Genomic DNA, 12,500 nt, shown 5'->3' on the forward strand with positions numbered 1-12,500 from the left:
TATATAAGAAGAGGATAACCCAAAACTTTAAGCATAAGTATGATAGAGAGAGCCCAGTACCCTCTCCTGTTCGCGTCTTGATATCCTTTCGGAATCTAGAAGTCTCTTGACAAAACACGCTATCTCCTTCCTTTTCTTCGCCGGGATGGAGAAACGGTGTGACATTATGTCCCAGTGGATTCCCAGCAACTGGAACTTTTGAGATGGAAAAAGTCGAGACTTTTTTCTGTTGATCTTGAAGCCTAGGTACTCTAGGAACTGGATCACTTGACTGGAAGCTTGCAAGCATTCTGTCTCAGATGTTGCCCACACCAGCCAGTCGTCCAGGTAGGCTACTACCTGAATTCCCTTTAGGCGTAATTGTTTGAGAGCTACGCTTGCAAGCTTCGTGAAAATCCTTGGGGCTATATTTAGCCCGAATGGCATGGCTCTGAAGGCGTATAGTCTTCGTTGTAGCCTGAACCCTAGGTAGGGGGAGAGTCGACGGTTGATTGGAACGTGCCAATGGTCGTCTGACAAGTCTATAGAGACGGAATATGCCCTCTTGGGCAGTAAGGTCCTTATGTGTTGCAGTGTTAGCATCTTGAATTTGCAATTCACTATGAACTTGTTGAGTGGCGACAAGTCCAGAATGACTCTGAGCTTTTCCGAGTCTTTCTTGGGAACACAAAACAGCCTCCCTTGGAATTTGATGGACTTCACCCTTTGGATCACTTTTTTCTCCAGCAGTTCTTGAACGTACTCCTCCAGAACGGGGGGTGGAGTGTTGGAAAAAACCGAGGGCACGGGGGGTGGGAGTCCTGTACCGACACAGCCTGGGGTACCCACTGAAATGTGGTCGGGGTTTGTGCAACCATCTGGGGCACTGAGGGCAATGGCAATTGCAGTTGCTGTTGCTGTCTAAGAGGCTTGGCTGGCCGAGACGGTAGCCTAGTCCTCATAGTCTTCCTCTTTGGTTGAGGACCCTCATCCGGGGAAGACTTTCTTTTGATAGCCAGGCCCCACTTCTAGAAAAGGTTTCTATTCTCCAAGGCGGCCTTATCAAAAACTTCTTTGACCAATTCGGTACGGAAAAGGTCTTTGCCCCAAATGTTGGAGGAGATTAGTTTCCTTGGCTCGTGCCTCACCGTAGCCGAGGTGAACACGAACTCCCTACAAGCTCTCCTCGCCTTGACGAAGCTATAAAGATCCTTCGTTACTGTGGCCAGATGAGTCTTGGCCACTACCATAAACATTTCATGGACCTTGGGGTCACTTGCCATCGTCTCAAGAGTAGTCTGAAGAGACATTGAGGCAGCCAGTCTTTCTTTTGTCTCGAACTCTCTCCGCTAAAGAGAGTCAGACAGCTTGGGGAGGTCGTCGCCGAACTGACGTCCGGCCATATCAGCCTCCAACTTCCCAACTGAGAACGTAAGATGGACGTCCTTCTAGTCTTTGTGGTCCATAGGCAGGGCCAGCGACAAGGGTTTACACTCCTCCAGGGAGGGGCAAGGCTTGCCGGCCTCGACTGCTTTTAGTACAGCCGCAAACCCTTTCTGTAAAAAGGGGAAGGCTCTAGCAGGAGAGGACACAAAGGAAGGGAGCTTCTTACTCAATGCAGCTACCTATAAGTTCGAGAAGCCCCTCTCTTTTATCGAGGATGAAAGCAAAGCTTGAGCCTTAGCATGGTCCATCACTATGACCTCCTTCGGCTCTGTCTCCTACTTTGAAGCCGGTTCCTTCCTCAGCCGGACATAACAGTCTGGATATGACGCCTTGCTGGGCCAGAATTCCACCTCCTCTAGGGGAACTGAACCCAACTTATCCGAGATGACGATCTTTCCAGTCGTCATCGGCATGTGCTCAGCATACCTCCATGGGTTAGCATCTGAGCACAAGGGAAGGTCTTTCACATTGAGCCTTTTCTGGGGCCCATGTGATGCTGCAAGGCTCTGCATTCGCAGTTCCATTGCAGCCGCCTTCTCCTGATTCTCCTTCTGCATTTGTTAGATCATTCCAACAATGGAGGAGAGGGCCTGTCCCAGCTCTACTGAGAGAGCGGCCGATGTTGAGGGAAAAGGCTCCGGGATCTGAACCGGAGTAACCGACACCTCGTCGACCTCTTCCTCTACAACGTCTGGGGCTTGAACTTCATCCTGGGCTTCAGCCAGGAGGTCTTCCTCCAGACACTCGTCCACGTCAGACATCCTTTCATCCAACTGGATGTCTTGTATAGCGACCGCGACTTCAGCATCCACCGGGATCTGAACTTGGGGGATCTCCTCTTGAGGCTGGGGAATCACTGCATCAGCTGATGCCCTAGGGAAAAGATAGGCCCTCGTCTTCTCTCTTGGAAGATAAGGTCCAGAGGTGTTCTTCTGGAAGCCCCTTACCCGGGTACGAAGCTTCTCCCTTGCTATATCACTTGATTCCGCCGTCCTAGGGGAATCAAAGGCCTCAATAATCAGGTTAGTGCACACGGTACATACCTGAGGGTCCCAATACTTGAGATCACCCTTGGAGACAGCGCATGCTGCGTGCCTCCTACAAAACTCATGTCCGCAGAGGTTCTTGCTGCGGACGTTGCAGAAAACACTTCCGCACTTCGGAGGGTCCTCCTGTAAAGAGAAGAAATTTCCATGAGTATCAAGTGAACTATGGCTCACTGGATATGCATAGTATAGCATAACAATTCAGAAAGGAAAGACACACACTTGTGTTTCCTTCACAACCAATTGTTGCAGCCTTCCAGATAATAAAATCAAATGGTTAATCTCTTCTAGAATAACAATGCAAAGTTTCCAGAGGAACAGGTGGAGCTCACACCTAAGCAATGATTTTAAAATCCTGGATAATAGACAAGAAAGAACTCACTTTCTTATCTGTAAGGCAACAGCAAAGGGCTGTGCAAGACAACACAAAAGTGTTAGAACACACAGTGCTGTACCAAAACTTATACTATAGTTTTCTTCTTACAGTATATGTTATACTGAAGAATACTGGTACAGAATAGAAGGTTATTTGCCGCCGGCACTTGCCGGCCGGCACACACCATAACTAGCTTTAAAGTATACTACTTAACAGCTATAAGGCGGTAGAACGCTGGTTCAAATGCATGTGCCGGCCGGCAGTAACTGCCGGCCGGCAACAGCAAATGTCGGCCGGCAATGACTGCCAGCCGGCAACTACACAAGGTAGTATCCCGGTTGCCGGCCACACTCTTGGCCACCGGCAGACAAGGGCTGACATTAGCCGGACGGCAAAGGTACACAACCGATGCCAGCCAGCAGCAAAAGAACCAGAGGACTACGACTGCCCAGCTGCCGGCCTCATAGGCCGGCAGCCGGGTTGGGTACAGCACTAGAAGAAAACAGAATGGATGCCGGGATAAGAGTGTACACTACCTCCAAGCCCGGCAATCCGAAAGAGTGTATATAAGGAAGGGGAGAATCTAATTCAGGCTTCCTGACCAATGCCGTCTGGTTCTACAGGCAGGCATGGATGAGGGACCAAGGGAGGTCCGGGCAGGACTCAAAGCAGAAGACCGTTGCCGGCCGGCAGCTCCGCCGGCCGGCAAGGGACTGGGTCAATTCCACATCCTAACATATCCTAGGTCCAGATGTAGAATGACGTACAGTACTGTAATGGCTAGGCCATTACGGAGATAGAGGGGGAAGGGACAAAGAGGGTCCTACCAACCTTGCTTTAGTGAAGGATCACCCGCAGCCAAGGAAACTCATCTTAGCCTAAGGGAGATCCAAGAAGGGAGGCCAGCAATACTTGCCAGCTCCCAAGAACCAAAGCAAGGAAGGTGTTGCTGCTCCCAGGGAAAGAAACTTATCCTCCCACCGAGAACAGCAACAAGGACTAGTCTGGTAGATCACAAAAAAAGGAATCATCTCGTACAGAAACCTTCGGTAGTGACCCTAAGGAGGCTAAGCCTCCTATGTCTGTGTCATGCCAGCGAGGGAGACTCTACCCCAAGTCAGACGAACACAGACTCAGACTAAAAACTCTGTTGTTCTGTCCCACTCTGAAACCAGACTTACTGGAACAGGAAGGTACAGTAACACCCCAGTATAGTTTTATCGAAAGTTAATTCAGATAAACCACTTAGGGATAAGCCCAAGGCTTAAACAGAGGGAAAGGGATTGCATAACTTTTCCGAAGAAAGGAAAGCAACCGGGGAGTATGAGAAAGTATACTAAGGCTCCATAAGCAACTTAGCCTAGGCACCAAGAGAAATCGATTACCTAAATCACCGAAACTCACTCGTATACTATCTTGGAAATATTCAACATAATCTTAAATGTATAAAAAACAGCCTAAAGCTTCAATAAAATTTTAATACACTCGGAAAACCAAAACATGCAGAAAGTACTAGGACCAAACGACTAGGCTACATGGCCTAGCGTAGGCCAGAATTGGCGAATACTTCGCCAAAATAATACTAAAGCACGAAAGGAAATCCTCTGTAACGCTAAATAGCTAAAATTTATTAAAGCAAAACAACCGGAATGTCGCTCTGGCTAACTAAACTTATACCTAGCGAGCGACAGCGTCCATGACCGCCTCCGGTAGGCTACGGCTCTTGTAACAAAGATTAATCCTATTAATCACTTAAAAATTTACCAAGAGCCTACATTTATACATAAAAGAAATGTACTCAACTTATCAGAGGCCGACGAAGTTGGAGAAGCCATGAAAAGCTGAATAAATCCAGGATTTGCGAGAAACACAGGAAAAAACACCGAGTTGTTAAGCTACGCAAAAAGGAATACAGGATGACGCCAGGATTGGCGCCAGGCACGCTTACGAAACTGGAGAATAGGGAGCCTTGGGAGCGGGCTCCCCCTTTTTCTTTCCCCCGATTTCGTTTCTTGCCCAATTGACCCCTCGATACGTAATCTCTGTTTGAGGTGCAGATTGCCATGTGGCGTGTCAAGAATACGTCCTCTGATATGTCGCGATATCCCTTTCATGAGGGATATTTCGCTCCAGGAGTTTAGAATTCTGGTACCTTAAGGTAAATTCTCTGGGAATATCGCCGTAAGTTGTAATATACCCAAGGAAGCTACCCAATAGGAACTTCCATCAGGACGACATGGCTTGAGCCCAAAAAGTCGGTATATCAACTTAAAGTATCGTTGACCTTAGGTGTTGTCTCAACGCTTGCATAGCATTCTATTAAAGACAGAGAGAGAGAGAGAGAAGAGGAGAGAGAAGAGAGAGTGAGAGGGGGGGAGGGAGAGAGAGAGAGAGAGAGAGCGAGAGAGAGTTAGCTGGTGATGGTGCCTTTAGTGTATTAATTTAATCTAAAAGATTGTATTGTATTTATGAATTAAAATGGTCTGTTAGACCATTAGGTGACCAAATTCGACTTGGGAACCATTACTGATAGACTACGAAGTAACAGTTAAAGGGGTTGGATAGCAAGAAAGGAAGTGGAAATGGTCTGAAGGATTGCCTACAAAGTATCCTCTGTTACATTTTACATCAAATAAATTTTGAGATTTAGTTTTTCCGCGACAATATTAATTTCATACGAACGAGTGTTTAGATGGAAGAGGTTATGTTTTATCCCCTGTTTGTGTGTTTGTGTTTGTGTGTGTTTGTTTTTTAACAGCTTCCTGGCTACAATCTAAATCGTAAAATAATGAAACTTGCAATGATAAACTGTTATATCCAAGGCTGGAAATTAACAAATTTTTAATGTAAAGGTTAAAGGTCGAGGTCGCAGTCAAACAAAAGGTCCGATTTACGTAATCGCCATAAAGTAGACATTATTGTCACAGAAACTTCCAACTTGGTTCATATTTGAGTGTATGAAAACCTACACCAATTAATATATACACGTTAAGGTCAAAGGTCAAAAGTCGATTCCAAAGTCAAGGTTAAGTTCATATTAAAGGTCAAATACCGGTCATCAACCAAAAAATTATATTTCAAACATTCATGTAAAGAGCAGGAAATGATTAATTGACTCTGGGAAAGGTACTATGGTTTAGAGAAATAAGCTGCTGTGGCGGTGTTTTGCACTCTTGGAGTACTTTTCATCGTTTTGGTATTGCAGTAAATATAATCTGAAATAAAAAATCCGGTGATGAGTATGGACAAACTTATCGATGTATTATGTCATTCCAATTTAATTTACTCTCGTGATTTATTTAACTTACTGCACAGATCTATTTGAATGAATAATGGAAGATAAATTACATTTCTTTTTTAATAAAGTTTTTTTTTTATATCAGTTAACTTATCTTTGTAAAGGGTGTATGATAGCGTTATTGAGAAGGTTCCTTCCTACCACCACCACCTCTTGAAATCTCTAAACAAAATAAGTTAATAAAAAAAAAGATAAGCCCACACATATGCAACTTTTTTTTGTCGCAAAATAGAGTTAAAGAATGACCAAATTATGACATTCCGCTGAATGTCAAAGTGGATTAGGGATAACTAGTTCTAATGCAAGGTCAAAAACGTTAATAACACAGACACTGGATTATAATCCTAGTTTTCGTATTTGATTTCAGAACTACTGTATATTCGTTGCATAAAAGTAAAATATTTTGCAATATAAGGATTTTAAATATTTAGCATAAAATATACATAATTTTAATAGGATATGCTGGACTGAATTAAAATATATATTATATTATATTATATTATATTATATCATATTATAATTATTATACTTATTATAGATTATAATAATTTATAATCATACATTGTATACATTTCAAACCGGTTTTTGGTTATGTATGTAGATTTACAATTTTAGGGAAATATAATATATTTTATTTCTACATAAGTGTCATATATATCATATTGAAAAATGTTTTTTATTGTATAATTCATTTAATGGTTCCCATATATTATAAAGTTTACCGAACAGTGTAACACACATAAATACATGTATATATATATATAATATATATATAATTTATATATATATATATATATATATAATTATATATATATATAAATACATATTATATATATATATATATGTATATATATATATATATATATGTATGTATATATATATATATATATATAAAATGTATATAATATATATATATATATATATATATATAAATATATATATATATATATATATAACGTATATGTATGTATATATATATATATATATATACATATATATATATATATATATAAACGTATATGTATGTATACATATATATAAATATTATATATATATATATACATATATATATATATATATATATGTATATATATATATATATATATTTATTCATATATATATATATATATATACACACACATATATATATATATATATGTTATATATTATATATATATATTTATACATACTGTATATATATATATATATATATATGTGTGTGTGTGTGTGTGTGTTTGTGTTTTTGTGTGTGTGCTTGTATGCGCGTTTTTTCTTTGTGTTTGTTAGGATGAATAGACTGCATTTGTTATCATATTAGTCCGTTTTTTCAATACGACACTGATTACATGCATAACTTATATATTGTAACTAGCCGTTGGAGGGTTGAGGGGGTGGGGGGTGGAAGGCGGGTGGGAGGCGAGTTGACTTCCGGGGTCACCAATGTGACGGGCTGAGAGAGGGTTGTGAACTCAAAGGCAGATGCAATCAACTGAGTACTATATTAAAAGAACACTCCTTTATATACAAAACCTCAAGGCAACAGGAAAATACATGTTCGAGGAAATGACAATGTTACAGAGGAAAACCAGAGACATGATTATTCAGGTTCTTTTTAGTGCGAGGGAAGAGCGCAGATACAAGCATAATATATACAAAATAATTTATGTACGATCGTGTGACACACGGTTGGTACCTGGCTCCCCCCCCCGAGAAAATGACATACTGTACATGTTAAATAGGGCGCCCTGATCTAGAGAGGCGAACTGTAGGCGGGTCATCTGGCAGAAGATAAGCAGGTTTTAGACGATCAATGGAGACCCAGTCTTCTTTGCCACGAATGTTTAGTAGGAATGCTTTCGGACTGCGTCGGATCACAAAGAAAGGGCCGTGTAACAGGGCCTTATCGGTGACTTGCTAGTGTCGTTGCGCAGGAAGACGTGCGTTCAGAGTGCAAGTCCGTTGGTATATGATGCTTCGCTGGGGGCTTGTGAGTCTGGCGGCACGGAGTAAATTTTCCCACGACCGTGACGTATGCGCTGGAGATCGTCGGAGGAGGTTGTAGAAGGAAAAAAATTCGGCAGGGACGACCAAAGGGTTGCCATACGCCATTTCAGCTGCCGAGACGTCGAGGGCGTCTTTGGGAGTGGTCCTTAGTCCCAGGAGGGACACAGGGAAGCGGAGTAAACCAGTTTGAATCCTTTCAGCGGGACATCAAAGCTGCTTTGGAGGGTGCGATGAAAACGTTCAACCATTCCATTGGCAGTGGGGTTGTAGGCCCTTGTCTGATGTAGGGTGATGCCCAGGATATTCGCTAATGATATCCACAATTGAGAGGTGAAAGTGGTTCCCCTGTCAGACGTAATATGCTCAGGGATACCGAATCTTGAAATCCATCCAGAGTAAGGCAGATGTACATGAGGCGTACGTTGCAGTTTCCATGGGAATGGCTTCAGGCTAACGAGTGGAGGGGTCGATGACGGTAAACAGGTAACGATGTCCTTGTGATGTGGGTAGGGGGCCTACAACGTCGACGTGAATGTGTGCGAAACGACGCTGAGGTTGAGGAAGGTGCCCACTCCTGAATCCGTGTGTCGATGTACTTTGGAAGTTTGGCAAGAAGTAGAGGCGCGGACACAATCCTTAGCATCCTTAGAAATGCCGTGCCAAATGAACTTTGCCTTCAGCAGGTGTGCAGTAGAATGGCATGAGGGATGGGAAAGGCAGTGAATGAAATCAAACACCTGTCGGCGCATGGGAACAGGAATCCAAGGTCGCGGTCTACCAGTACTGACGTCACAGAGGAGGGGTGGTGTTGGAGTCTTCGAGGGGAAAGTCTTCCCAACGGAGGGACGTGCAGGATGTCCTACATGCTTGATACTCTGGATCCTGTCGTTGGGCTTCAGCCAGGGCGTTGTAATCCAATCCGGTTGAACGGCAGCCAACGTGTTTCTTGACAGGGCATCGGCAACGGGATTCATTTTCCCAGGGATGTATTGAAGGTTGCAATTGTATTCAGCCACGGCGGAGAGATGATAGCGTTGACAGGCGGACCAGGCGTCAGACTGTCGAGTGAAGGCGTGCACCAATGCATGTTGTCTGTGCGAATGACGAAGGGCGTACCTTCTAAGAAATGGCGAAAGTGACGGACAGCCAAGTGCACTGCCAGCAATTCTCGATCGAAGGTAGAATAACCCGATTCTGCCTTGGAGAGTTTTCTGCTGAAGAAGGCCAATGGGCGGGGCGAGCCGTTGGCCACCTGCTCGAGTACTGCACCAATAGCGACGTCGCTGGCATCGGTGGAGAGAAGGAGAGGGGCGTGTGGGATAGGAAAAGTGAAAGCCGCAGCAGTTGAAAGGGACTTCTTTGCATTGCAGAAGGCTGCTTCATGAAAAGGACCCCACTTCAGGTCCTTTGGCTTGCCCTTGAGAGAGGAGTAGAGGGGAGCAAGAGTGGTGGCAATGGCTGACAGAAAACGGTGATAATAGTTGATCATGCCCAAGAATTCCTGCAGAGCTTTGACGGTCGAGGGCGCGGGGAAGTTCTGAACGGCTGCTACCTTCTCAGGGAGGGGATGGACTCCTTCAGGAGTGATGCGGTGCCCTAAGAACTACACTTCATTTGCGCCAAAGGTACAATTGTCGTACCGGACTACAAGGCCGTTTTTTTGCAAGTGGTCGAGCACGATGCGCAGGTGACGGAGGTGTTCCTCTTTTGAGGAGGAGAACACAAGTATGTCGTCCACATAACATACACAGAAAAGGAAGTCCCCGAAGATTGCCATCCATGAGACGTTTGAAACGTGACCCCAGCATTACGAAGGCCTAAACAGGAGTAATTGAAGGCGTATGTACCCAAACGGAGTGGGTGATTGCATCTTGGGGATGTCTTCTGGGTTCATAGGCACCTGATAGTACTCCTTCAGGAAGTCAACGTAGAGAAAACCTTCGCTTTGTGCAGGTAGGAGGTCACGTCGGCAATGTTTGGGAGGGGTAGTGATCCGGTTCTGTTTGCATGTTCAGGAGCCTGTAATCCCCGCACGGACGGAGGGAGCCGTCTTTCTTCAGAACGATGTGTAAGGGTGACGACCATGGGCTGGAGGCCTTTTGGCAAAGGCCCATTTCCTCCATTTCGGCGAACGTCAGACGTCTGAATTTTTGCGAAGACTGGGGGGTCCCGTCGTCTTGATATGGGGATAAATACCATGCTTGGCAGGAACCGTGGGCGTTTGGGCGAAGTTCTGGACGGAAAACTTCCGGGTATGACGTGAGGAGGTGGGCGTAGGCATCCGTGGATGCGCTGATGTGGAGAGCGAGGTTAGAGGGGGCGGGTTCAAGAGGTGTCGACAAGTGATAGTCTGCGTTGACCAATCGTCGGTGGGCGACATCGACCAGATGGTGGAAATGAAAGAGGAAATCCGCGCGGAGGATTGGGCAATGTGACGTCAGCAACGAGGAACGTCCAATTGAATTTAACGTTTCCGAACGATAATGTGAGGTTCTCGTAACCGTAGGTGGGTATCGCAGATCCGTTGGCAGCTACCAAGCGGATGTCGGCAGATGTAGACAGACTACGTCGTGCCTTGAAGAGTTTCCCTTGGCAAAAGAGAACGACAAGCACCCATGTCTACCAAAAATCGCACGCCCGTTCCTGCATCCTGTAAAAAGAAAAGATTAGAAACACGGGAGGCCACCGAAACGAGCGATGGCCTACTTACACGTTTTTTGGCCACTGACAATCCTTGGCACATTTTTTTGCGGTTGCCCCGAATCTGAAGTGGTAGTAGCAAAACTGCGGCGGATGGGAGGTAGTAAGTGGCTGTAGAAGTCGTTCGTTGGGGTACGAGCGATTTGTGGGTGGTGGGCGGCTTTTGTCGCTGCTTAGGCACGTCACAAGGTAGGCGTGTATGTCCTACGGCATTCATGTCAGCTTCGGTTGACGTTGAATAGGCATCCTCTTCGTCAGGGTGGAGGCGTTAATGGAGGTCTTGAAGTGGCTGTCTATAAGGGCGTCGGCTTTGGTCATCAAGTCCTTTATGGGTAAACTATCGACATCGGGTATGGCAGCGAGTATAGGTCCGGGTAAACGGCGTATCCAAAGGGCACGAAGTAGGTTCACCTCATGAGGAGAGACGTCTGCGGCAGGGTTGAAGGTGAGCGATACTGGTCATTTCCCTGAGGGGAAGCGGAAGCCCTTTGGTCCCCAAACGGTTGTTGCGAGAGCTGGAAAAAGCTTTGCTATACGGGTGGCTGGCGACGGCAAGTACTGCTGCAGAAGGTATGTTTTGAGGGTGTCATACGCTATTGGGGTGTCTCCTTGTTCAAAAAGCCAGTCGGATATTTCTGGGAAGGTGTCCTCGGGTATCGCTGCGAGAACATAATCTTCTTTGGTGGTTGAGCGAGTCACGCCCCCTGACGCGAAACTGGACTTCTGCGCGCTGAAACCAAGCAAACGCCTCTCGGCTGGCAAACAATGAAAGTTTGAATGGAGCGGCCACAGTACCAACTGCCGTAGAGTCCGCCATAGTACCAACGATGGAGGGGTGAGGGGGTGGGGGTGGAAGGTGGTGGGAGCGAGTTCGACTTCCGGGGGTCACCAATGTGACGGGCCGAGAGAGGGTTGTGAACTCAAAGGCAGGATGTAATCAACTGAGTACTATATTAAAGAACACTCTCCTTTATATACAAAACCTCAAGGCAACAGGAAAATACATGTTCGAGGAAATGACAATGTTACAGAGGAAAACCGGAGACATGATTATTCAGGTTTCTTTTTAGTGCGAGGGAAGAGCGCAGATACAAGAATAATATATACAAAATAATTTATGTACGATCGTGTGACACACGGTTGGTAAAATATGATTATTTTCAATCGTCAGGATGTTACTGGTGAAATGAAACCTATGAAAGACTAAATCAGGTTACCAGAAAAATGGGGAGTTTTAATTATGAAAATTTTTTTAACCTGATTGAGCTAATTTCCTATCTTTTTCAACATTCAACATTAGTTAAATATTTTTATGTCAGAATAATAAGCTCCAGCACCGAAACATTGGATATTTAAGGAAAGTTCAGAGCTGAATCTGTCTTTATGCAATAAAATCTTACAATTTTTCTCATCAGCATAAGGTGTGAATCATCGCAGAAGTAATTAGATTAAATACCAGCCAGTAATCTAAATTACGATAGTTCATCCGAGATACCCAAAGTAAGTTACATTTCTCTGATGATATTCCATTGCTGCAAAAGCTGCAATTACACTGAGGTAAATGGGTTCATGATTCTTTAATGAAGAAATATGTAAGGTTTATGAGGATAGGGTAAACCAAGGAGCGTAGTAAAATATGTAAGAGCTAGAA

Source organism: Palaemon carinicauda, chromosome 5, assembly GCF_036898095.1.
Source record: "Palaemon carinicauda isolate YSFRI2023 chromosome 5, ASM3689809v2, whole genome shotgun sequence".
In the NCBI taxonomy this organism is placed as follows: Eukaryota; Metazoa; Arthropoda; class Malacostraca; order Decapoda; family Palaemonidae; genus Palaemon; species Palaemon carinicauda.